Below are 27,941 nucleotides of genomic sequence, written 5' to 3'. Positions count from 1 at the left end.
TGTCTTTCCGCCGGTCCGTACGACCGCGACTATAACTTCTGCGTCTTTATACCAAGTAGAATGACAAATGAGGTGTCAAATGAAAGCTGATAATCCAATGATGGTACTACAGGTGAGCGATTTGACCTAACCTGTCTTTCCGCCGGTCCGTACGACCGCGACTATAACTTCTGCGTCTTTATACCAAGTAGAATGATAAATAAGGTGTCAAATGAAAGCTTATAATCCAAGGATGGTACTAAAAGTGAGATATTTGGCCTAGACAATCTTTCTGTCGGTCCGTACGACCGCGAATATAACTTCTCCGTCATTATACCAGGTAGAACGACAAATAAGGTGTCAAATGTAAGCTGGTAATACAAGGATGGTACTAAGGGTGAGATATTTGACCTAGGCGGTCTGTCGGTGGGTCCGTCCGACCGCGAATGTAACTCCTCTATCATTATACCAGCTATAATAATAAATGAGGTGTCAAATGAAAGCTTATAATCCAAGGATGGTACTAAAGGTGAGATATTTGAGCTGGGTACTCTTTCTGTCGGTCCGTACGACCGCCAATATAACTCCTCCGCCATTATACCGGGTAGAATGACAAATGAGGTGTCAAATAAAAGCTTGTGGGTGAAAACCTAGGACTTACGAAGTCCAATTTAAAAATAGGGCATATCAGAGATATGCCTTAGACATCATAGAAGACAATGACACAGAAAAATCAAACAAGCAATATGTCAAAAGGGCCTTAGTTACGTATCTTCGGTCCTGTTGGTCCAATCGTGATGTATAGCACCTCAAATGATAGGATTTGACAAACAGAATACAATGAGAGAAAAATCAAATACAACCTCATGTCAAAAGGGCCTTAGTCGCGTATCTTCGGTCCTATAAGACCAATCGTGACGTACGGCATCTCAAATAATAGGACTTGACAAATAAAATACAATGACACAGAAAAATCAAATACAGCAACAAGTCAAAAAGGCCCTAGTTATGTATATCTAGTCCTATTGGTCCAATTGTGACGTACAGCAGCTCAAATGGTAGGGTTTAATGAACAGAATACAATGACACAGAAAAATCAAATACAGCAATATGTCAAAAGGGCCTTATTTACGTATCTTAGCTCCTATTGGTCCAATCGTGGCGTACAGCACCTAAAATAACTGGATTTGACTAATATAATACAATGACGTATGAAAATCAATTACAGCATCATGTCAAAAGGGCCTTAGTCTTGTATCTACGGTTCTATTGGTTCAATCGTGACGTACAGCGTCTGAAATGATGGGATTTAACTGGCAGAATAAGATGGTGTAGACAAATGAAAATGACGGCATGTAATAACACTTTAAAATTGTAGAAATAAAATGGATTAACACACATGGTATGACATATTAGGTGAGAGTATTTAACAAATAAAATACGATTACATACGTCCAGTTTTTGACAAGCGACTTCTCTACATATGATAAACGCGAAAGGGCCCCAACGTTCACTGCTCGACATAGGCCTCCCGTTCACTGCATATACCCACTGCTTTCTGACGCTGTGACTTGAGAGGATAGGATTTAACGAATAGAACGACAAAGAAGACTAAACAAGGCAGCTCACGGGAAAAACACAACTGTCCGTTTTATACTCTACAGGGAAGCATCAAATATTCAACGTAAGAATATATTAGAGTATAACGGTATGATAAATATTTTTCTTCTTTTTTTCATTTAGTGCATTCCGTACGTTTTTTAAACATAATCAGGAGAAGTTGTTGAATTTCTGAAGTCTATAAAAGAATTTCTTAACAAACCTTTTTTTAATTGTGTTATGGATTATTTTTAAGAATGTGTTTAAAAGGCAGTTCGCAGGCTTATTGTTCAATGGGCTTATCACTTTCAAGCGCCTGTCTTTTTTGTAGGACTATTAATTGTTACTTGTGATTTCAACCATTCTAGCGGGGCAATGCCTTTTCTATAACTGAAATGAATATTGTTATCCATTTAATTTTTTTCCTCAATTAATTGAATGCCTCCTACTGGTGTTTGGTCTAAGCTTACCGCTTTTCCCCATTTAAGCTAAACTGCTCGCAAAAAGTTAGGGATATAGAAAATTATGCTCATTTTCATAGCTAATTTTTTCGAGAACAGATTAACGGATTCCACTATTTTTTTTTAATATTTTAGATTTTTCTTTTGTATTTACACAGTTGTGCAAAGGTTTACACAAACTTCTTTTTTGTACTTATACCGAGTGGTAGGTATAAGTACAGAAAAGAAGTTTGAGTAAACCTCTTGATAGGTATTAGTTACGTATCTTCACTCCCATTGGTCCCAACGTGTCGTACGGCGGCTCAAATCATTGGAATCAGCCAACAGAATACAATGACTAGGGAGCGGATTTATATGCGATCAATTTTGATGAAATATTCGCATATATATGCGGTAAAAAATTACGAAATATGCGCAAGATATGCACAAAAATTCAAAAAATGCGCATTTCGGGAAACCACAAATTTTCTGTCTTATTTAGTAATCTTATTTATTATTTTTCAAATAAAATCATTTTTTATATATGCAATTTATTCACAGTTTTTACAAAAACTGCTACCAATAGTTACCTATTTAAAATAAAACAACAATATCACTATAAATATATCTTCGATTATAATTCACTACAATGTGTTTTTCCAAATTCTTTACGAGGAAACATATTCTTTGATCAGACAAAATATTTTTATAACTTGAAAAACTCCTTTCAACATCGATAATTGGTGCGTATTTAAAATAACTTGTTAATTTCCGTTAGAAAATCGTAAAACTTTGGCTAAAGGTGTAAATTCTCTTAACAATAGAGGATTTAAAAAATCACCAGAATTATAGGTAGGTACCTACCCTAATAGCACAAGGACGTCCAATGGACGTCCTTCACGGACTTTAGGGACGTCCATTGGACGTCCGTTTTCGTCCGAGGAACGTCCTTTATACGTCCTATTTTGGTCCAAATGTCGCGCTACCGAACGTCCATTGGACGTCCATCTAATGTCCGAGGGGACATATATTGGATCTTAATCGGACGTAAATTGGACCTTAATCGGACGTCCTAGGGGACGTAAATTGGACCCTAATCGGACGTAAATTGGACCTTAATCGGACGTAAATTGAACCTTAATCGGACGTAAATTGGACCTTAATCGGACGTAAATTGAACCTTAATCGGACGTAAATTGGACTTTAATCGGACGTAAATTGGACCTTAATCGGACGTAAATGGGACCTTAATTGGACGTAAATTGGACCTTAATCGGAGTAAATTGGATCTTAATCGGACGTCTTAGGGGACGTGAATTGGACCTTAACAGGACGTCCAATTTTGGTCCAAATTCCACGTTGCCAAACGCCCAATGGAGGTCCACCTAACGTCCGAAGGGACGTTCGGTGGACGTCAATTGGGCCTTCATAGGACGTCCCAGTTTGGTCCAATGTATTGCTGCCGATCATCCATCTAACGTCCTGGGAGGACGTTCGGTGGACGTCTAGAGACGATATTTATACCTGTGGAGAATGTATTGTGGGAAATAAAAAATATATTTTTTAAGGAACTTATATTACATCTTATATTAATTTACAATTATTGGATATTAGATTATTTACATTAAATTATAATTACATTTCTCCAAGAAATTAACGCACCACCTTAAAAATGGGCGATTTTTGATGTCTCGAATTTCCTAAAGCCATTGTCCCATCTAAGTGATTTTTTTAATAATATTATAGCCTAGGCTATATGGGCTACCTCCATAAGCTTGTCATGCACGGGGAGCTATACTGTAATAATATTATATCACATCGCTGAGGGAACTCTACATTACATATACTTTTCGAATCAAAACTTTTATTCTCTTAATATTATTACTTAAAAAATATATACTACATTCGTCTCGCTAAACTCGAAAAATAACTTATAAACCATAAAAATCTCCAAAAATATAAATGACATAAATGAGAATTGGCACAATTATTATTATGGTTTTAAGTTGATTTTTCGGATTTAACTACAATATTATGCAAAAAATTATGTTATATCGCAGATTTAAAATGGGTTTATCTCGAAAACAGTTATATTAAGTTTAGCGAGATGATTGTAGTACACTTTTTTTAAGTAAAAATATTAAGAGAATAAAAGTAGACTGGTACGCAGTCTGATTTTTGCATAAGAGTTTAATGAAATGGTAACAAATCAATTGGAAGTTCTGTCCGACAAAATACATGGAACGTTTTCGGTAGTCTGATGTTCCAAGTTTTTAACCTGTTCCACAATTAAAACTTCCCCGGTTCCAGTATTCCCGTACATCAAAGTTTGTCCGACTAGACACCGTGAAGCTATTAACAAATTTTCAGCTTGCTGTTAATCAACTTTTTTTATTACGCGGGATCCAGGTCTATAAATGAATACAATAAATAAGTAGGTAGGTACATATTATACACTTATTTATACGAGTACAATTAATAGTAGAGCTGGTTTTTGGGATGTTACAAGCAGCATTTGCATTTCCACAGAGATACTTATGACAGAAATAATAAAATACCGAGACGGACTATTATTATAATAATTTACAATAGGACCCGACGGCCGACGCTATAGGGACAGGTAAAATTTATGACTGAACAATGCACCGAGCATCGATACAAGCAATATGTACCGGTCGAAGGTTATTTTTTATTGTGCCAAATGGACGTATATAGTACCTACCTTTAAAAATCGAATACACAAATTAAAAGATATTTAACAACCATAAATATTTGTCAAACTCTATCACCGACTTCATGAAAACAAGTATTACTACATTCTTTGATGGTTTTTGCTGTAAATTTTAAAGGATTGACATGAAATTTGGCATACGCATAGCTAACATGCCAAAGAAAAAAAGTGATATTGTGCCAATGTGTGCTATTGCCCTGGGGTGAGTTTCACTCTTTCTCTGGGGTGAAAAACGTTCAAAATAAGTCCGGACTTCGATAAACTGATTAATATTAAGCAACCTTTATTCCATACTTACAAAGTATGTGTACTTACAAATTAGTATGTGAATTTGGGGGGTGAGTTTCACCCCGAGGAGGGGTGATATACAAAATATAGATAGATACACAAAAGATATACAAAAATGTTTCAAAACATCGAAAAAATGTGGTAAAATGCAAATATACATATCATATTATGATAAAATTGCGATTTTGGCGATTTGCCTTTTTGGATAGAATGATGATGATGTTGATTAGAATAAAACTGCGAAGAATTTTTTTATCGAAATATAGTAAAAAATATGAAAAATATACCAAAAAGCTTGAAAAAATATGTAAGTATGTAAGGAAAAACATAAATAATTAAATAAACTTTTGACAACACAACACAAAAGTTTGAAACACTCACTATTTGGATTGGTTGTCCTGGCTTGTGATTTTCTTCTTTGCAGATGACGCTCACGGATCGATGTCAATGTCCAACGGACGTCCGAGCACGGACGTCCAATGGACGTCCAAAGGACGTTCATATTTATTCAACACGTAAGTACGTCCAACGTCGGACGTCCGAAGGACGTTCATTTATAGTCCATCCGCATTAGGACTAAAACTGGACCTATTTTGGGCACACGTACGCTCAACTTCAAAAAGATGCTCTCAATATTCATCTGTAGTAAGGATACATTGATAAAAATTATATTTTTGCTTATTAGAATTAACCACCAAACTTCTATCATCTTGGTAACGGGAATAATAAAACATTATAAAGTCCACTTTACATCAACAATAATTGAACAAGAAATTGACGACAAGTTATTCAAGGTCAAATTTGGCTTATACAAAACACAATTCTACTTCCAATTTTGCCGTGAATAAACAGAAAATAAAGAAATTTGACAAAATAAAACATATCCAATTGTTCTATTTCATCAAATTCCTTCATTTTCTTTTACAAATCATACATTTTGTACTCGTCAAATTTGGCCTTGAATAACTTAGTCAATTTCTTGTTCAATTTATTGTTGATGTAGAGTGGACATAACGAATAATTTACCGATCAGATTTTCACACTTTACATAAAAACAAAAACATGTATTAGATATTAAACTACATATACAGTTTTGAATTAAATATGATTTATAATCTTTTCCATTTAAACTATTTTATTAATATAATTAAGTTAATATTTTATTAAATAATTTTGCTGTTTAATCCCCTTATTGGTAGAATATGTCCAATATGGACGATTGGAAAAGGTCCGTATTTCGTCCGAGTACGGACGTCCAAAGGACGTTCATATTTATTCCAACCGAAGGACGTCCAACACCGGACGTCCGAAGGACGTACATATTTAGTCCACCCGAAGGACGTCCAACGCCGGACGTCCAAAGGACGTACATATTTAGTCCACCTGAAGGACGTCCAACGCCGGACGTCCAACGCCGGACGTCCAAAGGACGTACATATTTAGTACACCCGAAGTACGTCCAGCGTCGGACGTCCAAAGGACGTCCGTTTATGGTCCATGGACGTTAGGACCAAAAATTGACCTATTTTGGACGTCCAAAGGACGTCGTGTGCTATTAGGGTATTAAATATAACAAAAGTATATAAAATTCGGATTTCCGGGTAAAACATCCTTCGTCATTTTAACATCCTACAATCATTTCATAACGGCGGCGTATTATCCTATAAGTACTTTGTGTAGAGATCGTTTATTTTCTAAGAAAAAATGAAAGGCGGTTAATGAGCTGTCTCTCTTGGTTCTCGAATTAATACAGACCACAGCCTGTGCGTGGAAATATTTTGTCGAATTAAAAAATTTAAATTTTGTTTTGGACTAATGAAATAAAACATTTTAGTAGTTCCAAAATGACACAAAATCTAGGCATCGGATAAAAAAGTTTATTTGAAGAAAGTGTATTTTTTTGTTCTTCTTAATGGCGGTACAGGCTCGTTGTTTTAATATTGTATTTAATTACAGAATAATTTTCAAATATTACCTAATATATTTTTCAAATTGGGCTCTGTACCGCCATTCTTTATTATATTACGGATACGTGTGCCAAATATCTTGAAAAAATATTCAAAATTACAGCCGCAATCTTGGAACGCGTTTTGGCTACCTGTTGATCGCTACTGTATCACCTTAAACAATTTTTTAAACAAATTCACAAAAATAATTTTTTCATTACGAACGATTTTTTAGATAAGTTGGGTTATTCTGAGCAAAAAAGGTATCTTGAGATTTTTCTCTAAAATTGATTTTTGTCGAGTTATATGGCCATTTTCGCATTTTTCAGGTTTTAAATCGCGTATAACTCGACAACAATCAATTTTAGAGAAAATTGACAAGAGACCTTTTTTGTCCAGAATGTCCAAAATTATCTAAAAAAAAATTGTTCAAAGTGAAAAAATTATTTTTGTGGATTTGTTTAAAAAATTGTTTAAACAATTTTTCGACCACGGCACCTTGTGAATATGTTATAAGGACCTCTTTTTGAGTAAGTTTGTGCAAAAAAATCGAATCGGAATAATTTCACTAACAGGGGCGACGATAAATCCGGGACTATAGCGCTAATTATTAATAATTAAAAATAACAGCTTTGTAATAAAATAATGACAAAAATCTCTTAAGTACCTTGAAGCAAGGGTTTGAAACTTGATCTGCTCACTTTTTAATTTCATAATAATAACTTTTAGTCGAGTTATTAAGACTTAAAAATGGCCATTTTCGCATTTTTCAAATTTTTAATCGCATATAACTCGACAACAATCAATTTTAAACAAAAATGGCAAGACACCTTTTTTGCCCAGAATGACACAAGTTATCTAAAAAAAATTGTTCGAAATGAAAAAATTGTTTTTGTGAATTTGTTTCAAAAAAATTTTTTAAACAATTTTTCGACCAATGCACCGCCCGGCACCCTTTGGATATGTTATAAGGACCTCTTTTTGAGTAAGTTTGTGCAAAAAAATCGAATCGGAATAATTTCGCTAGCGGGGGCGACGATACTGCCCGGTCTACTTTTGATGCTGATGGTGATAGAATAGATACTTTTTATATAACAAAAATAAAACTTTTTTTAAACTCTTTAAAAGATTTGTGGCGGGTTTTCCCCGAAAAGTGCGTTATTTTTTGGACATTTTACGTTGAACTAGTCGATTTGGAATTTGACGAATAAGAACCAACTTTTGATTAGCTCCAACTCTGTTTTTATTGTGTGTCCAGACTTCATACATACATCATTTTTTTTACTGTTTTATAAGCTTTATATTTGCTAGGAATAGTTTTTCGATCAAATACTTACTTTTTGATTTATTTGCGAAAAACCATCTAAAAACAAAAGTTACAAGGAATTTAATTAGTTTATCCACTTACGGACTTATTTGGACCTATATTTTTTCACACTCGAGAAGGGGGTGGTACTCATCCCCAGAAAAAAAGCACACACTGGCACTCTGATGTTCATTTCGCGAAATATCGCAGGGTTCGTATTTAAAATTTTTAATTTACTCCTCACCCCTTTCCGTGGGGGTTCGTTTTTGGTATCATTCGATAGACTTTTGAAAAATATTGAACACGCATTTTTTAGTTTTTCGATCTGACGTTCATTTCGCGAAATATTCGCTTTTTTGTGAAACTTTGTGACTCGCCCATCATTTCTTCAGATTTGGGAACACTTAATAATCGGAGGGGGCCAAGTCAGGAGAGTAAGCCGCATGAGAAAGTAATTAGAACCCCAACTCGAATTTTTGCTACTGTCACAACGCTCTTGTGAGTCGATGTATTGTCTTAGGTCTTGAGAACACTTTTTTCTTCTGCTTATGGAGTCGTTTTTCATTCATCACATACCGGAACTCACCACATAAATTTTGAAGACCCTGACATCAAAACTGTATTAAATTATATGTGATCTAAGTAAGTTAATGAAAAGTCAGAATAGATAGAGTAGAACACTTATAAAAAAAATTGTAACAAGCAATTGGACATCGTAAGTTCTAATTTTTCACAAAAAGTGACCGGAAGTTGAAGCGGCAGTCGATATTTGAACCCTTCGTGTAACTTTTTGTCAGCTGATATGACGGATGAATTTTGTTCACCTACAGATATGGACGAACAGACAGGCATGAAACCGGAAGTATGTATTTGTTCTGGTCTTTCTTAGTCGTGTTGACCAATAGTTTGTACTATTTCGACGAATTTAAAACAGTACTTTCGGTTGCAACTCTGGAACAGGCAGTCCGAGGTCAAACTTCTCACATGTAATATCATATTTTGGTTATAGGCTTTCATTTGACACCTTATTTGTCATTCTTTCTGTCCTACTAATAGACGAGTTGTGTTTATTGACGGACAGACATGGATAATTCTAGGTTTTCACATTTAATGATAAAAACAATAATTATACAATTCAGTTAACCTGACTATATCATTGTGATAATGACTTCTTATCTAAAAGTGACAACGGCAATAATTGCCGTTGTAATAATTATTATTCCATTCACTCACGATAAAATATCGCAAAACCTCCAGATTTTAAAGAACCGCTTGGATTGACATAAAATTTGGCACACACGTAGCTAAAATGCCAAAGAAAAAAGTGAGATTATGCCGATATGTTTTCTTGTCCTGGATGTGACTTTCACCCCTTCTTGGAGGTGAAAAAACATACGTGCAAAATAAGTCCGGAAGTGGATAAACTGACTAATTCTAATTCTAAGCAAATTTTGTTCTATAAAAGTTTTAGGTCAATACTTTTCGAGGTATGTGCGAGTGAATATGTTTATTTTTCATAGAAAAACACGTTTTGGACGGATTTTCGCAAATAACTCAAAAAGTAAGTATGTACATATTTTATCGAAGAAAATATTCCTAGCAATAATATAGCTTATGAAAAAGAGGTGTCAGTATAAGGTCTGTAGACCCAGTAGAAGCAGGGTTGCAGCTAATGAAAAATAGGTTCTTATTCGTCAAATACCAAATCGAATATTTCAACGTAAAATAACCAAAAAAATAAAGCACTTTTCGGGAAACACTCATCATAACTCTTTTAAAGTGTTTAAAAAAAATTTTTTTTGGTGTTTTTAAAACAGTTTCTAGCGTGAAAAGTAAGCAAGTTACGCTGAAAATAAAATCGTTCCCTTTTTTTTGGCAAAAGAAAGTCATGAAAATTAATTGTTACCGCTTCACACGTTACTTTAGATAAATGTATTGTTTATACAGGGTGTCTCCGAAAATAGTGCGTTCCTTTAAGGTGTGGATATAATACACAATTTAGAACAAAAAGGTGTTGTAACATTTTTTCCTAAAGTTAACCGTTTCAACAAAAATTACGTTGTTCTCCATAAGAGTAAATTTTTATTTTCATAAATTTATATGACCTGGCAACATGGCGCAGAAGAACCTGTGACTGTGAAATTTAATCTAATGGGACCCCTTGTTTATTTACTAATTGAGTATCAATTTGCATATCAAAATGTATTTTCGTTTTTTGGTCAAACGGCTGAATTTAGAATAAAATGTTATAAGACTTTTTTGCTCTACATTGTGCTTTCTATCTATACCTTTAAGGAACGCACTATTTTCGGGGAAACCCTGTATATGATCTGTAAGTTGCATTGGTTCAAAATGCTTATTTTTGAAAGGGGTTTTGTTGAAAGGCCTCGAACGAATCACTAGTCACGATATGCAAATTTTGAACAGCCATATCTTAACCAATTTTTGTCTTCCAGAAAATCAAAAAATTCCAAATATTTAAAAAAGCAACACCTACATTTTTTACTCTTTAAGATATTTGGTATCACTAATAATTTTTAAGTTATTTTGACAAAAGTCTTTTTTTCAAAATTAAAGATTTAAAAAAATTTACTTTAAAACCAAATTTTTCCACAAATAAGCACTTTGAACTGATGAAACTTACAAACACAAACAATACATAAAGTTACTTGTGAAGTGGTAACGATTAATTCTATTTGGGCTGTTAATTAGAGGGAGTTTTTAGAATATTTTTAACCAAAAAAAAAGGAACAACTGTATTTTGAGCGTAACCTGCTTACTCTTGCTGCTGGAAACTTAAAAAAAAATAAAAATAAACGTTTTCTTAAACACTTTAAGAAAGTTGTAATAAGTTTTCCCAGAAAAGTGTTTAATTTTTTTTATTTCACGTTAAAATATTCGATTTGGAATTTGAGATATAAGAGCTTATTTTTCACTATAGTCTGTTTTTAAACAAGAGGAGTCATTCAAATTTCCCGCGCCGTACACCTTGTTTGTAATTAGTACAACCTCAGGCAATTTTACTCATATCAAATTTTGACACTATTGGCATTTCATAGGTTAGTTTATTTATTTTATCAGCAATTTTTGTATTTTCTGCGTTCTTCCTTTTATTTTTAGATTTTTAGTCAAGATTACCGTCAAAGGCCGATATGATCAACCAAAAAAGAAGATTTATCTGATGATATTTCTAGTGACTTTCTTGGGTGTGAATCTGCCATTTAGTTTACCTACTCCTCTTGGTTTTAAAACAAAGCTTAGCAATAACTCTGCTTCTACTGGGTCTACAGACCTGACACATATACCATTTTTTCACTTTTTTATAAGCTATATTTACTATTTGCTAATTTTTTTTCAATAAAGTACCTACTTTTTGAGTTATTTGCGAAAAACCGTATAAAAACGTTTTTTTTTTTTGTTGAAAAATGAACATATTCACTCGCAAATATCTCTAAAAGTATTGACTTAGTGAAAAACGCTATAAAATAGAAGTTGCTTAGAATTAGTCAGTTTATCCAATTCCGGACTTATTTGAACGTATTTGTTTTCATACCCTATAACCGACGAAACTCACCTCCAGATCAAAAGCACATATCGGCACAATATCACTTTTTTTCTTTAACATATTAGCTATAGGTACGTGTCCCAAATTTTATGTCAAACCAAGCGTTTCTTCAAAATTCTGACCAAAAACCCTAAGTAAATTAAACGAAAATATAAAATGAATTTTTCAAACAAATATTTTAAGTCGGTATGAGAAATTTTAATTTAACAGATGAAATCAAATAAACACAATTCAACTCGTAAAATATTTAGACCCTTGCTTGGTAATCCAGCTGAACAGGTAAAGAACCTACCTTTTATGTAGTTTATAATCTGAGAGGATGGAATATTTTACCAAAATATTCCATCCTCTAAGTTTACAATAGACCTTTTCTACCTGTCCTCAAAAGATCGGTATTTTTAACTCGTGGCAACGTCGAAAAGCGGCAAAATGATGGGAAATACACATTTTTATGTGGTGGAAGTCAAAATGGTTATGAAGTGTAAAAATTTTTGTATATAATTTAAATTTTTAAAATTAAAATTTTAGAAAACTGAGAACGATACAGGGCGTTAAAAAATGCGCTCAACAAACATACACGAATTAAAATTCGAAAATGATAGTATTTCTTGGTGATGCCAAATGACTGCAACATGAAAAGATGACATAATGATAGCGGGATGTATATATATATATATATATATATATATATATATATATATATATATATATATATATATATATATATATATATATACGGTTGGCGATAGAAAAGTGAAAATTTAGGTTTGCATGTATCTTTTGGTTTTACATCATATACAATTAGAAAATAACGGATTACCCAAAAATTAAAAAATTATATAATATGAGGGGGGCAGCCCTCTTATGACGTACGGGTATGAAAAATAGATACAAAGCTACTACCAGTCCGGTCGAATATACCTGCCAAATTTCATAAAAATCGGTCGAGTCGTTTCGGAGGAGTATGGTAACAAACACTGTGACCGGAGAATTTTATATATTTAGATGTAAAATATTTAAATGGCTATTAAAAACTAACGGTTGGAGATAAAAAAGAGTAACATTTAGGGTTGTTTTGTATATTTGGGTTCTACATCATATAAAATTAAGAAAAAACAGTTGGTTCAAAAAAATTAAAAAATATATCTGGTGGGGGTAACCCCCTTTTCACTTAGGTTGGTTTTATCACTTCAGAAACCTTCCTGGATTCATGCACAACAACTTTGCTTAACATCATCACGTGATCAAATGCATAGTTTGCGAGTCTATAAGGTACATACATACATACATACATACATACATACATACATACATACATACATACATACATAAAAACATCCATTTTTATTTATATAGATGTAGGTATGTAATTTATTTAATTCTAAATACATTTGACTATTATCAGAAAACAGAAAAAATTATTTGTAATGAAATATTTAAACTGCCAAGAGACAGGTGGGTGGCAGCTTTAACATTAAATTTAAGCAACAACAATATTTATTTGTGAAATAAATACCTTTTTCTTGTTTTCTGACAACAGTAAAATGTATTTTAAATTAAATAAATTACATACTTCTTTTTATCTCAATTAATTTAATTAAAAAACAATTTCTTTAACACCCTGTATAAATAATAATGTTAATGTTTATATTACTGAATAGAGAATTAAACACCCTTTCAAACGAACTATCACACGACCCCTATAGGGCTTTTCATCAATTGTCATTTGTTTCGAGCTTCTGTCATATGTTATATAATCTGTGTATAATATTAATATACACGGATTATACGACATATGACAGAAGTTCGAAACTGACTGTGAATGAAAAGCCCTATTATCATTTAAAAAAATCATTGATTACGTTATCACGTCCACATGGATGACGTCACTAGTATGATATATATGTCAAAAAATTGTAATTTAAAAATTAAAATCGGCCTGTTTCAAGAATTTCTAAGAATAATGTTTATTTATAGGTTTTAATTTATTTACTAGGTAATATTGAATTTATGAGTTACTTTATGGACGCACTATATGTACAGGGTGTTTCAAAAAGGTATGTCATAAATTAAATCACGCATTCCGGGGACAAAAATAAATTGATTGAATCCAACTTACCTTAGTACAAAAGTGTACACAAAAACGCTGGACGGAAGGGCCGCCCTAGAACTTTATCGTACCGATTTATTATCGTACTGGATACTGGCATTCTATAAAAATAACAAAGTTACTCGTTATTTTGATATTTTAGAAACACCTTATATACTTGAAAATATTTTATGATTCTACGCATCATTAATTCCTGCATTTGAGAAAATGTTCGATGCCATATTTCGGGGACACACTATAGATGTATAGATTATTGCAGGGCTTCCCAAACATTCGTACTGTGACACCCTTGGGACTTTGCTATTTTTTGCGACGCCCCTCAACCCATCTACCAATAATACTTACAAATTTTAGTACTAGCCTAATAACAGGTTATAGTTATAACAAAAACACTATTTGAACATTTATAATTTTTATTAGAAATTAAGAACGAAATCAAAACATAGGCACAACAATAAAAAGGGTTTACTCTGATTGGAGTACGAAGGGAACCATTCTCGTTGGAACTTTACCGCGCTGAGCAGATGGGACGTGAATTATAAATTGTAAAATTCCCTCATCTTCCTTAGTCTCAGCATCTATGGCTTGCAAATTATAGCAGCCTCGGAGGTGTAACCAGAGAAGGCTCCCATTGTTTTCAATCTGTTAGGATGTAGAGCAACATTTTTAGTGTTGTTTAAGTGCTATTAGATTGAAAACTTAGTCTTTTGCTAGCAGTTGCCGCTAGGGCATCCATGCCATTTTGTTCGTTGCAATTCGTAACTGCACGCCGGGGTTTGCCCTGGTTGAGTCAGAGAGAGCAGCATATGTGCCTCCTGATGAGAGACTAATAAGTTTCGACACCGGTAGAGGTGCTTGCGGCATTCTTTGATTGAACTAGTATATGATGCGGCTGTAGTTTCGTGTTGCAACGAAATTGAAAATGGTTATTCATTTTTTTTAAAGTATATTTATTTATGTAACTGGCTTGTTAATGTGAGAGATGTGCTTGCTTTTTTGAGCACAGCTTATGAAACCAGGGCTTCAGTTTGGAAATTGCTACTCTCATTTCTTTTTCAACGTTTATGTTTGACCTGTACTTGTTTTTAATTACTACTACAACTACAGAAAAGCCCGTTTCGCACAGGTACGAAGTCGCAAATGGTAATAAAACCTTTAATGCAGAAATACTGATGGCATGATATTCATGAGAAACTGAGCTCCAAAAGCTTTTGGCTAGAATCACAGGACAATTCTGTCAGTTGTTCTTCTTCCTCTGTTAAAAGTGTCGATTGTGTGGAAGACTGGAAAGGGTTTCTGACCCAGTCATATTGCTTCAGATCTTCGGGAAAATATTTCTCAAAATGTTCGCTCAATGATGACATGTGTTGCGTAAACATATTTTTTAAAGAGGGATCGGGATTTCTATCGATTTTTCTTGTAGAATACCTTGTAAAGCAGGGAAACAGTCAATTTCTTGATATTCTAATTTTCTTTTACATAAGAGCAACTTCTTCTGAAACCCAGTAATTTTATCTGCCATTTGCTGGATATGAGTATTGTTTCCCTGTGTATCAGGATTATCAGCATCCAAAGATAAGAACAAGAAATAGTCATTTAATTTTTAAATGTCCTAGAAAAAACCAAACACCACGTTTGTTTTCAATTAAGTAGGTTACCTAGATTCCTTAACAAGTACACTAATCGGCAGTAATGCCTTGTCAGCTAAATCAATGTTATCATAATTCACGGTCACGCTGAATTAGCAGTATAAACAACCACACTATACAAGTTTATTTATACATACAGTCAAAGCATCGTGATTCATTCTAATTGGATCATTCGATCTATTATTATCAATTATCATTCGTAATTAAGATACATCATCAAATGGTTATACCGTAAGCACACCAACTCTTTACTGTTATACTTAGAGTTGGTAATTAAATACGTATACAGCGAGCAGTGTTTACTTCATCAACCCCTATCATAGGGGGTAACTACCAAAACTAACCTAGGATGTTCCTGCGGGTGGAGTACCACCATATGGCGATCTAAGACCAGGGAAGAACACAGGAACTGGCAATCTGAAATGAGAAATGAAAAAAAAAAACGTCTATGGATGAGGTTTCTTGCACTTCGATCACCCTAGAAAACAGTGTGGTATATGGGAAAAGGATGGAGACATTAGGCCTGACACGGAGCTGAGTATAGTTATGGAAAATGGCATATGGTATGGAGCATCGTGTGGAAATGGAGTATGGTATGGAAAAGGGACATGCAGCGTGGACTTTTTGGTGACATCGATATAGACGTTTAAAGGGGTAAGTCCATATTATTTATTTTTATGGTATTTCCACGATATGGTCCTAATTCTTATATTCATATAATATAATAATAATATAACCGTAATGTAAGATACAAATAATCTAATTTTTACCTATTTTTATATACTTAATCTATTTTTAATTACTTATCTATTATCTAGAATCTATTATCGATAATTTTTTTTTTCAAGTATTATCGTATTGATTTATTTATTTATTTATTGATTTATTTATCTATAGGACGTATTGATATTCTTGTTCTCATGATCATTTTTCAGTGCGTCATTAATTATGACGTCATATACTGTATTGGGTGTGTCGAGACTTATTTCATGTAATTATTGACGAATCTGACAGATGCCAGAATCGTACTTCGCCATAGGTGAAAAGCTTGTGGAATTAAACTAATTAGTAACTTAGTAGATTTGATTTTTACACAATATGTTAACATGTAGGTATTTTTTATAAAGGGGAATAAAATTAAAAAGTAAACAATATTGTTAATTAAATTTATAAATATGGAAACATTCAAAAATGACACAAAACTATCCATAAACTGTATTTTTATCTTCTTCTCTAGGTGCTGTCTCCGCTTCAAAAGTTGGTAATCATCAGAGCGATCTTTATTTCTGAAACCGCGGCTCTAAATAATTCATTGTTATTACATCCAAACCAGTTCCTAAGGTTCTTCAGCCATGAGTTACGTCTCCTTACTATGGATATTTTTCTTGCATAATAACCTGGAGTATAAACTAACTTCTAACGAATTAAATTCTAAACCAAAATACAAAACTAACTTTTAACGAACTAAATTCTGAACCAAAACACAAAATAATGCACAAAAACGTTGTGAAACACAAGGGAAGTCGAATTCGAAATTTCAAAATGATAGGTACACAAAATACTGACCTGAATAATAACCGTCACTTGACTCTTTGACACTTCTAAAAATTGGCCAAAATGGACGAAGTTTTCGTCAAATGTTCGTAATACGTGTATTTGATTGGCTAGAAAAAACGCGCATTCTAAATATCAACGAATCAAACGTAGGTTAGGAATAGACATCTTATGTATATAACCATTGTAATGCTGCATTATTTTTGTGTTTAATCACGGAGCTACCGCTTTTTCCGTCTCATCAAACTTAATGCATTAGAGAGAAATCGAAAAACTGTGACGTACTGAAAAATGATCATGAGAACAAGAATACATTGTTACATTTTTATACGATTTTTATACAGGGTATAACGAAAATACAGGTCATAAATTAAATCACATATTCTGAGACCAAAAATAGTTCGAATGAACCTAATTTACCTTAGTACAAATATGCACATAAAAAAAGTTACAGCCCTTTGAAGTTACAAAATGAAAATCGATTTTTTCAAATATACCGAAAACTATTAGAGATTTTTTACTGAAAATGGACATGTGGCATTCTTATGGCAGGAACATCTTAAAAAACAATTATAGTGAAATTTGTGCAGCCCATAAAAATTTTATGGGGTTTTGTTCCCTTAAACCCCCCCAAACTTTTGGGTACGTTCCAATTAAATTATTTTTGTGGTACCATTAGTTTAATTCAATATTTCTAAAACTTTTTTGCCTCTTAGTATTTTTTCGATAAGGCAGTTTTTATCGAGTTGCGGCTTCTTTTTTAATATGTTTACATAAAAATTTTATGGGGGTTTTGTTCCTTTAAACCCCCCAAATGTTTGTGTATGTTCCAATTAAACTTTTACTGCGGTACCATTAGTTAAACACAGTATTTTTAAAACTTTTTTGCCTCTTTGTATTTTTTCTAGAAGGCACTTTTTATCGAGATGTGACTTCTTTTTTAAAATGGTTAAAAATATACCTAAAAATGTAAATCATAAATAAATTTTCATATTATTAGTCTCCGTAATCGTACTTAGCCATATACAAATATGTGGTGGATTTGACAAATATTCAAAATATCTCAATAAAAACTGACTTTTCGAAAAAGTACTAGGAGGCAAAAAAGTTTTTAAAATATTGTGTTTAACTAATGGTACCACAATAATAATTAAATTGGAACGTACACAAAAGTTTGGGGGGGGGGGGTTTAAAGGAACAAAACCCCCATAAAATTTTTCGTTACGAAGTACAGGAATAAAGGATAGATAAATACTATGAATAAATGAGTAGCAACAAGGACTATTGGGAAGATTTCGTCAGAATAATTGAAAAGATTACACAAGAAGTTACAACGCAAAGCAAAAGGGTTTTGAAGAAGAAATTACCTAAATCTAAGGAAGTACAAGAAGAGGTAACGACACAATTAATTAAATCATATAACAAATTCACACACTTGACAAAGGAAAATTGGAAAGCATTAACAGACAAACAAAGAGAGACGTGCAACAAATATTTTGGGAAAATCAGAGATAAAGTTATACGCTCATTTCAAGCAGTAAACTTAAGAACAGTAGTCCCAAGTTCAATACATCAGCCAATTGACAAGGACAAGCGACAAGCGACGAGGAAATAGAAGAGGGGAAAAGTAACTAGGAGATAGAAGAGGAACAAAGCGATATATAAACATGGCTCTGACGATCAACGAATTTTTGAATATCGCAAGCAAATTATTGCCCAACGAGTTCGATGGAAGCGCAGGCAAACTACAACCATTTTTAGACGCATTAGAACTACTTGGAAAAATAGCAGAAGGACATGAAGAAACAGCGATAACATTAATAAAGGCAAATTGACCAATAAGGCTAGAAACCTGATAACTACAGAAGATACGATCCCACTTATAGCCGCGGCACTGAAGAAGGAATTAAGAGGCGACAATCCGAAAACTGTGATAGCCAAGTTAGCAAAGAAAAGGCAAGGGCATAAAGATGCTGCAGTGTACGCATCTGAAATAGAAGAACTAGCAGAACAGTTAAAGGTGGCATACATCGCGGAAAGAATGCCATTGGAATTAGCGAAAAAATACACAACGGAAACAGTTGTAGCAACAATGAAACGAAATGTTAATACGGATAGAGCTAAGTTAATATTGGAGGCAGGTAATTTCACAACACCGCGGGAAGTAGTACCCAAATTTTTATCGATTGATACGACAGAAGAGAACACACAGGGAAGAGTGTTAAATTATAGGACGAATTACGAGAATAGGAGAGAACATCAGCATTACAGAAGAGGATACCATAACAAATACGATAGAGGGAGAAGAAATACCTTCGGATAACGGAACGAAGCAGAGGCAACGGAAAACCAACGGAACTATTCGAACAGATTATGTAGACAATTTAACAACCAAACATACAGAGGAAACCAGAGAGGAGGACGTAACAAGAACGTAAGGCTACTAGAGTTAGAAGATAGCCATGAGGAACCAGAAAACCCGCAGTTGGGGTTTTGAATGAACAAGACAATGGAAACACATAGACAGAAGTGGAATATAATATTTACAACTTCGACTTCAACTTAACGAATTTTGTACAAATGAGAACAGGAATCCTAGAACAGACAAATACATTCATCAGAGACACAGGAGCCGATATTTCAATACTGAAATGTTCACAAGATTTTATGAAGGAACATGTGAAACCAAACACGAAGGTGAAAATAAGAGGAGTAACTAAAGGAGAATTGCAGATAATCGGAGAAGTTGAAACAACACTAGAAGTAAAAGGAAGTCGATTCGAGCATATCTTTAAATTAGTTGAACCTAACTTTCCCATTCCAACAACGGAATCATTGGGAGAGACTTTATTTCAAATTTTCAATTCATATTGGATTACGCTAACCTTAAAATGCACATTAAAGATGAAAATGATTGTTATATTATTACGAACATTTTGGATAATATAGATAATGACACGATAATAATACAAAATAGTGGAACAATGACAGGATAGTGGAACAACAGGAGATACACCCAGGAATATTCATAGCGAGAGCAATTATTTCAAGTAATAATCCGTACATCAAAATTTTGAACACAACCTACGAAACAGTAAAAGTAGAGACAAACGCAATCAAAACATTAGACATTAAATTATTCAACATATATAGACTGATTAACGTCAGCAAGGATAGGAAAAAGGAATTACGGGAATCACTGAAGTTAGACATTCCAGAATACATACGCGATAAATTGGTATCTTTATGTGAAGAATATTCAGATATATTCGCCCTAAGGCCTAAGGCATGACATGCTGACATGTAACAACATCTACGAACAGAAACTGAGAGTTAAAGACCAAACTCCGGTATATATTAAGAACTATAGGACACCGCATGCACAAACAGAAGAATTAAACTGACAAGTACAAAAATTAAGTGACCAAGGGATCATAGAACCGTCTACATCAGAGTACAACAGCCCGGTAGTGCTAGTACCGAAAAAAGCTATAGATGGAAATAAAGCATGGAGGTTATGCGTAGACTTTAGACAACTGAACAAGAAAATAGTCACAAATAAATTCCCATTACCAAGAATAGATTCGATATTCGATCAACTAGGAAGAGCAAAATGGTTTTCAGTTATAGACTTAATGTCAGGTTTTCACCAAATACCATTAGAAAAATCATCGAGAAAATACACATCGTTTAGCACGGAGAATGGAGCATTTAAATTTACCAGATTACCTTTTGGATTAAACGTAAGCCCGAATAGCTTTTTAAGGATGATGTCAATAGCGTTTGCAGGATTAACACCAGACAAATCATTTCTTTACATGGACGATATACAGGGTGTTTCATTAATAATTGTCCATATAGTAACTGGAGAAACCTTAGTACAAAATACGAAGATTTAACCTAAAACACTTAAATAAAATGTGGTTCCTTACTGAGTTACTAGTTTTATCTAAAAATTTAAAAACTATTTTTGCTCAGCATTTTAAAACAATCTGACGTATCCATTTCATACTTGACAGGAGGTATAGGTACTTTATAAGCTACTAAATTATGTTAAACAAACGTTTCTGTCTATTACCAGAGGCGTACGATGGGGGAAAGTGAATGGTTGACCCTTTCCAAATTCTACGCCACTGGCGCAATTGCTATTTTAGTTCAATTTTTGGATTCTCCAATACTTTCTATGAAAATAATATACTCTTCATTCATAACGATTAGGTCAATAGTTTTCGAGATCTTTGAAGTTAAAAATGAAACGACACGGTTATTTTAATTAATGCATGTGTCGCTTCATTTTTAATTTCAAATATCTTGAAAACTAATCATTTTATCGTTACGAATGAAGAGTATATTATTTACATAAAATGTATTGAAAATAAAAAAATTACACTAAAATAGCAATTTCGTCAGTGGCGTAGAATTTGGGAAGGGTCAACCAGCCGCTATCCCCTGTCGTACGCCTCTGGCAGTGCCGGTTTATGCACTGGGCGCTTGGGGCGGGCGCCCAGGGGCCCGTAGAGACCCGTTCCTTTTACTAATAAAAAAGTAAAGTCCGCTAAATAATCTAAGTATTTTCCAAAATAGAAAAAAAAAACGACGAAATACCTGCGATTTCCAAATGGATTTTAAGACTGATGACTTTATAAAAACTGCGAACTTTTAAACCAAAATGTGTTTTCTTAGAACGTTATAAAAAAATGTTTGAAGATGGAGAAAAAGCTTATTATAGAAGATTAAATAAAAGCAACTTTCATAGATAGAGGAAAACCCAATGGAGGCAAAGAAAAGAGAGATTGGCTAATATACGGCGCAAGTGTTAAAGCTGTTTATTGTTACCCGTGCAAATTATTTTCAATTGAAAAAATAGTTTAACTGAGTTTGGATGGACCCACTGGAAACATTTGAATATTTTGCTCAAATCTCACGAAGAAAGTAAATTTCATCTGAACTCTATGATTACATTAATAACAAGATCATCATTGATTGGAGTTATAGACGCTGTCTTGAAAGAGCAAGTAAAATGCGAAGCTAACTATTGGATAAACGTCCTAAGAAGAGTTGTTGTCACTACTAAATGACTTGCTTCTCAAGGACTAGCTTTCCGTTGATGCAATGAGGATTTAACGAGTCGCCATAAAGGAAAAATTATTAAATACAGTTGTCTTGTACACTTGGCTAAATTTGACTACTTCTTAGCTGAGCATTTACAACGGAATGCGAATAAATGAAAAGATTCAGTTAGCTATCTGTTTCACCAAATTTGCCATGAATTTTTGGAAGTAATGAAATCAAAGCTTGTAGAAACTTTTGACGCTGTAAATGCTTTAGTTAAAAACTAGGGACCCATCAAACCTATTTTTCCAGTTAAGCAATAACAGAGACGAAAAATTAGCAATTAAAATTGAAGGCAAGACACTGCAGAATAAAACCTTTGAGACAGCTCTATTGACACTGATTTGGACAAAAACTTTGGAACGAGTTAATGCAAAAGCAATACGTGAACGTGAAGAAACTGTGGACTTAAACGTGTCAATTGGAGTAGAAATAATGACATCTATTTTGAGATTTGTTGGAGACGTAAGAAATATATCAAGCGAAATTGAAGTAGAGGCCAAAAATATTTTTTTGCGAAGACCTGGATATATGCTACAAAGATGTTACATCAGCTGTTAGATGATTTTCTACGCTAGATAAATAAGCAGTCACGACCTCAATTAATACTTTATACTTATGTGAAATATAAAATATATGTTGATGAAACCAAAGAGAACTTGCATAATGAAATTACCCTTTCTATAACATTATGCCAAAAGTTAAAGAAACATTTATAAAATTTGGTATCATCCAGGATGTAAAGATTGTACCTAAAGGTAACATTTCCCAATATTTTACCTTTACTGTAAGTTTATTTCACGATACCAACTTCTAATGCATTAGGCGAGCGGTCTTTTTCGGCTTTAAAAAGAATAAAAATATATTTAACGCCAAATTTGGGTTAAGAAAATCTAGACGCATATCATTATTGTACTATAGAAAATGAAGAACTCGAGCAACTGAATTGTGATAGTATTATCTGACAGATTGCTAATGCCTAGTCAAGCAAAAAAGTGATCTAATTTTTGTCATATGTATTTTTTAGAATATATTTTTTTGTTTGTCATGTGTTGTTTTGTGTAACTTTCTGTTTTTTTATACGTTTTTAAATGTTTTTTTTGGAATATTTTTTACGTTTGCTATTCTTCTTGTTTGCTAAAAATTGTGTATGGATTTTACGTTTATAAATACATGCTTTTCTTGTAAAAAAATCTGACGACGAATAGCAATTAAGGGGGCCCCTAAATATTCAGCGCCCAGGGCCCGAAGTTAGGTTAAACCGGCACTGGCCTCTGGTAGTAGCTAGAAAGGTTTATTTAACTTAATTTAGTAGGGTGTACACTGTACAGTACCTAAACTTTCTGCCAAGTATGATAAGGATACGCCAAATAGTTTTAAAGTATTGGGTACAAATAATTTATAAATTTTAATCATATGAATCATATTTTTATCATAAATTAATCAAAATAACTGTGCCGTTTCATATTTAACTTCAAATATCTCGAAAACTAATGACTTTATCAAAAATGAATAACCATTTTCAATTTCGTTGCAAAACGAAAATACAGCCGAACCATATTCCAGTCCAATCAGAGAGTGCCGCAAGCACCTCTACCGGTTTCGAAACTTATTAGTCTCTCATCAGGAGGCACATATGCTGCTCTCCCTGATCCAACCAAAACAAACCCCAGCGTGCAGTCCCGAATTGCAACGAGCGAAATGGCATAGATGCCCTAGCGGCAACTGCTAGCAAAAGACTAAGTTTTCACTCTAATGGCATATAACATATCCCACCAGAATGAAAACAATGGGAACCTTCTCTGGTTACACCTCCGAGGCTTCTACAATTTGCAAGCCATACGGATGCTGAGACTAAGGAAGATGAGGGAATTCTACAATTTACAATTCACGTCACATCTGCTCAGCGCGGTAAAGTTCCAACGAGACTGGTTCCCTTCATACTCCACACAGAGTAAATGTAAATCAAAAATGAATAACCATTTTCAATTTCGTTGCAAAACGAAAATACAGCCGAACCATATTCCAGTCCAATCAGAGAGTGCCGCAAGCACCTCTACCGGTTTCGAAACTTATTAGTCTCTCATCAGGAGGCACATATGCTGCTCTCCCTGATCCAACCAAAACAAACCCCAGCGTGCAGTCCCGAATTGCAACGAACGAAATGGCATAGATGCCCTAGCGGCAACTGCTAGCAAAAGACTAAGTTTTCACTCTAATGGCATATAACATATCCCACCAGAATGAAAACAATGGGTACCTTCTCTGGTTACACCTCCGAGGCTTCTACAATTTGCAAGCCATACGGATGCTGAGACTAAGGAAGATGAGGGAATTCTACAATTTACAATTCACGTCACATCTGCTCAGCGCGGTAAAGTTCCAACGAGACTGGTTCCCTTCATACTCCATAGTATGAATTCCCTCATCTTCCTTAGTCTCAGCAACCGTATGGCTTGCAAATTGTAGAAGCCTCGGAGGTGTAACCAGAGAAGGTTCCCATTGTTTTCATTCTGGTTTTCATTCTGGTGGGATATGTTATATGCCATTAGAGTGAAAACTTAGTCTTTTGCTAGCAGTTGCCGCTAGGGCATCTATGCCATTTCGTTCGTTGCAATTCGGGACTGCACGCTGGGGTTTGTTTTGGTTGGATCAGGGAGAGCAGCATATGTGCCTCCTGATGAGAGACTAATAAGTTTCGAAACCGGTAGAGGTGCTTGCGGCACTCTCTGATTGGACTGGAATATGGTTTGGCTGTATTTTCGTTTTGCAACGAAATTGAAAATGGTTATTCATTTTTGATTTACATTTACTCTGTGTGGAGTATGAAGGGAACCAGTCTGGTTGGAACTTTACCGCGCTGAGCAGATGTGACGTGAATTGTAAATTGTAGAATTCCCTCATCTTCCTTAGTCTCAGCATCCGTATGGCTTGCAAATTGTAGAAGCCTCGGAGGTGTAACCAGAGAAGGTTCCCATTGTTTTCATTCTGGTGGGATATGTTATATGCCATTAGAGTGAAAACTTAGTCTTTTGCTAGCAGTTGCCGCTAGGGCATCTATGCCATTTCGTTCGTTGCAAATTCGGGACTGCACGCTGGGGTTTGTTTTGGTTGGATCAGGGAGAGCAGCATATGTGCCTCCTGATGAGAGACTAATAAGTTTCGAAACCGGTAGAGGTGCTTGCGGCACTCTCTGATTGGACTGGAATATGGTTCGGCTGTATTTTCGTTTTGCAACGAAATTGAAAATGGTTATTCATTTTTTATTTACATTTACTCTGTGTGGAGTATGAAGGGAACCAGTCTCGTTGGAACTTTACCGCGCTGAGCAGATGTGACGTGAATTGTAAATTGTAGAATTCCCTCATCTTCCTTAGTCTCAGCATCCGTATGGCTTGCAAATTGTAGAAGCCTCGGAGGTGTAACCAGAGAAGGTTCCCATTGTTTTCATTCTGGTGGGATATGTTATATGCCATTAGAGTGAAAACTTAGTCTAATGACTTTATCGTTACCAATGAAGAGTATATTATTTACGTAGAAAGTATTGGAGAATCTAAAAATGGCACTAAAATAGTAATTCCTCCAGTGGCGTAGAATTTGAGAAGGGTCAACCATTTACTATCCCCTGTAGTAGGGCTCTGGTAGTAGCTAGAAACGTTTGTTTATCATAATTTAGTAGGGTTTATAGTAGTCGCACTTTCTGCCAAGTTTGAAAAGAATACGTCGAATAGTTTTGAAATTCTGAGCAAAAATAATTTTTAACTTTTTAGATAAAACACTCTGTAACTCAGTAAGAAACCACATTTTATATAAGTGTTTTAGGTTAAATCTTCGTATTTTGTGCTAAGGTTTCTCCAGTTACTATATGGACAATTATTAATGAAACACCCTGTATAGTCGGAGAGATAGAAGCGGATTCTGTACGTGATAAGTAATATGGAAAAACTATACGGGGATATGTTGAATTAGTTGTGTACATGACTTTCACCAACGGCCGGAAACCAGAGTTGGAGCCGAGGGTAGTTATAAGGGGTCAAAGTCGCGGATTTTATTATTTTTGTTATGACGCTCATGATCGAGATAGTGCACCAAAATTTGGGAATAAGTAGGTCATGACGTAACTAAGTAAAATCTCTAGGGGTGGAACGCTGCGTGGCCGACAAAGGGGTGGGGGTAGGGGTGAATATAAAAAATATAAAGGGTTTTTTGCGACGTTCGTGATTGAGATAGTGGACCAAAATTTGGGAATAGGTAGATCATGACATTACTAAGTAAAATCCCCAGAGCCGGAAACCAGAGTTGGGGATGAGGGTAGTTATAAGGGGTCAAAGTCACCGTTTTTATTATTTTTTTTTGTGACGCTCATGATCGAGAGAGTGCACCAAAATTTGGGAATAAGTAGGCCATGACGTAACTAAGCAAAATCTCCAGGGGTGGCGCTCTGCGTGGCCGACAAAGGGGTGGGGCAGGGGTGAATACAAAAAATATAAGGGGTTTTTTGCGACGTTCGTGATTGACAGAGTGCACCAAAATGTGGGAATAAGTAGACCATGACATAACTAAGTAAAATCCTCAGAGCCGGAAACCAGAGTTGGGCATGAGGGTTGTTATAGGGGGTCAAAATCGCCGTTTTTATTATTTTTTTTTTGTGACGCTCATGATCGAGATAGTGTACCAAAATTTGGGAATAAGTAGGTCATGAGGTAACTAAGTAAAATCTCCAGGGGTGGAACGCTGCGTGGCCGATAAAGGGGTGGGGGTAGGTGTGAATATAAAAAATATAAGGGGTTTTTTGCGACGTGCTAGATTGAGATAGTGCACCAAAATTTGGGAATAAGTAGACCATGACTTAGCTAAGTAAAATCCCCAGAGCCGGAAACCCAGTGTTGGGGATGAGGGTACTTTTAAGGGATCAAAGTCGCAGTGTGTATTATTTTTTTTGTGACCCGGCACAACATTTGTCCCCCACGCAGCGTTCCGCCGCTGGAGATTTTACTTAGTAATGTCATGATCTACCTATTCCCAAATTTTGGTGCACTGTCTCGATCACGAACGGCAAAAAACCCCCATATGTTTTTATACTCACCCCTGCCTACCACCCGTTTGTACCCCAAGCAGCGTTCCGCCCCTGAAGATTTTACTTAGTTACATCATAACCTACTTACTCCCAAATTTTGGTGCACTATCTCCATCATGAGCGCCACAAAAAAAAATAATAAAAACCGCGACTTTTACCCCTTATTACTACCCTCGTCCGCCACTCTGGTTTCCGCCTCTGGGGATATTACTTAGTTATGTCATGGTCTACTTATTCCTAAATTTTGGTGCACTATCTCAATCACGAACGTCGCAAAAAACCCCTTACATTTTTGTATATTCACCCCTGCCCCACCCCTTTGTCGACCACGTAGCGTTCCACTCCTAGAGATTTTACTTAGTTACGTCATCACCTACTTATTCCCAAATTTTGGCGCGCTATCTCGATCATGAGCGTCACAAAAACAAAATAATAAAAAACGGAATTTTGACCCCTTATAACTACCTTCCTTTCCCACTCGGGTTTCCGGCTCTGGGGATTTTAATTATTTATGTCATGGTCTACTTATACCCAAATTTTGGTGCACTATCTCAATCACGAACGTCGCAAAAAACCCGGTATATT

At 34.7% G+C, this 27,941-nt stretch overlaps 2 protein-coding genes across 4 annotated transcripts in view; one reads left to right on the top strand and one right to left on the bottom strand.

Moving 5' to 3' along the window:
• LOC114341672 (uncharacterized) overlaps positions 1 to 27,941 on the bottom strand; it is a 467,146-nt gene that overhangs the window by 287,463 nt on the left and 151,742 nt on the right. Inside the window, exon 2 of one of the 3 annotated variants that reach the window (XM_050657850.1) lies at positions 13,974 to 14,065. The exons of the other annotated variants lie outside the window; for them this stretch is intronic. The gene's annotated coding sequence lies outside the window, so the exon portion shown is untranslated. The remainder of the gene's footprint in view (positions 1 to 13,973; positions 14,066 to 27,941) is intronic. 3 annotated transcript variants of the gene reach the window in all.
• The window catches only part of LOC114338979 (uncharacterized), a 159,772-nt gene continuing 147,614 nt past the window's right edge, over positions 15,784 to 27,941 (top strand). The window contains exon 1 of the transcript XR_007700052.1: positions 15,784 to 16,267. The gene's annotated coding sequence lies outside the window, so the exon portion shown is untranslated. The remainder of the gene's footprint in view (positions 16,268 to 27,941) is intronic.

Source organism: Diabrotica virgifera, chromosome 8 (genome assembly GCF_917563875.1).
Source record: "Diabrotica virgifera virgifera chromosome 8, PGI_DIABVI_V3a".
Lineage (NCBI taxonomy): Eukaryota > Metazoa > Arthropoda > Insecta > Coleoptera > Chrysomelidae > Diabrotica > Diabrotica virgifera.
This window is presented reverse-complemented; position numbering and strand designations above follow the sequence as displayed.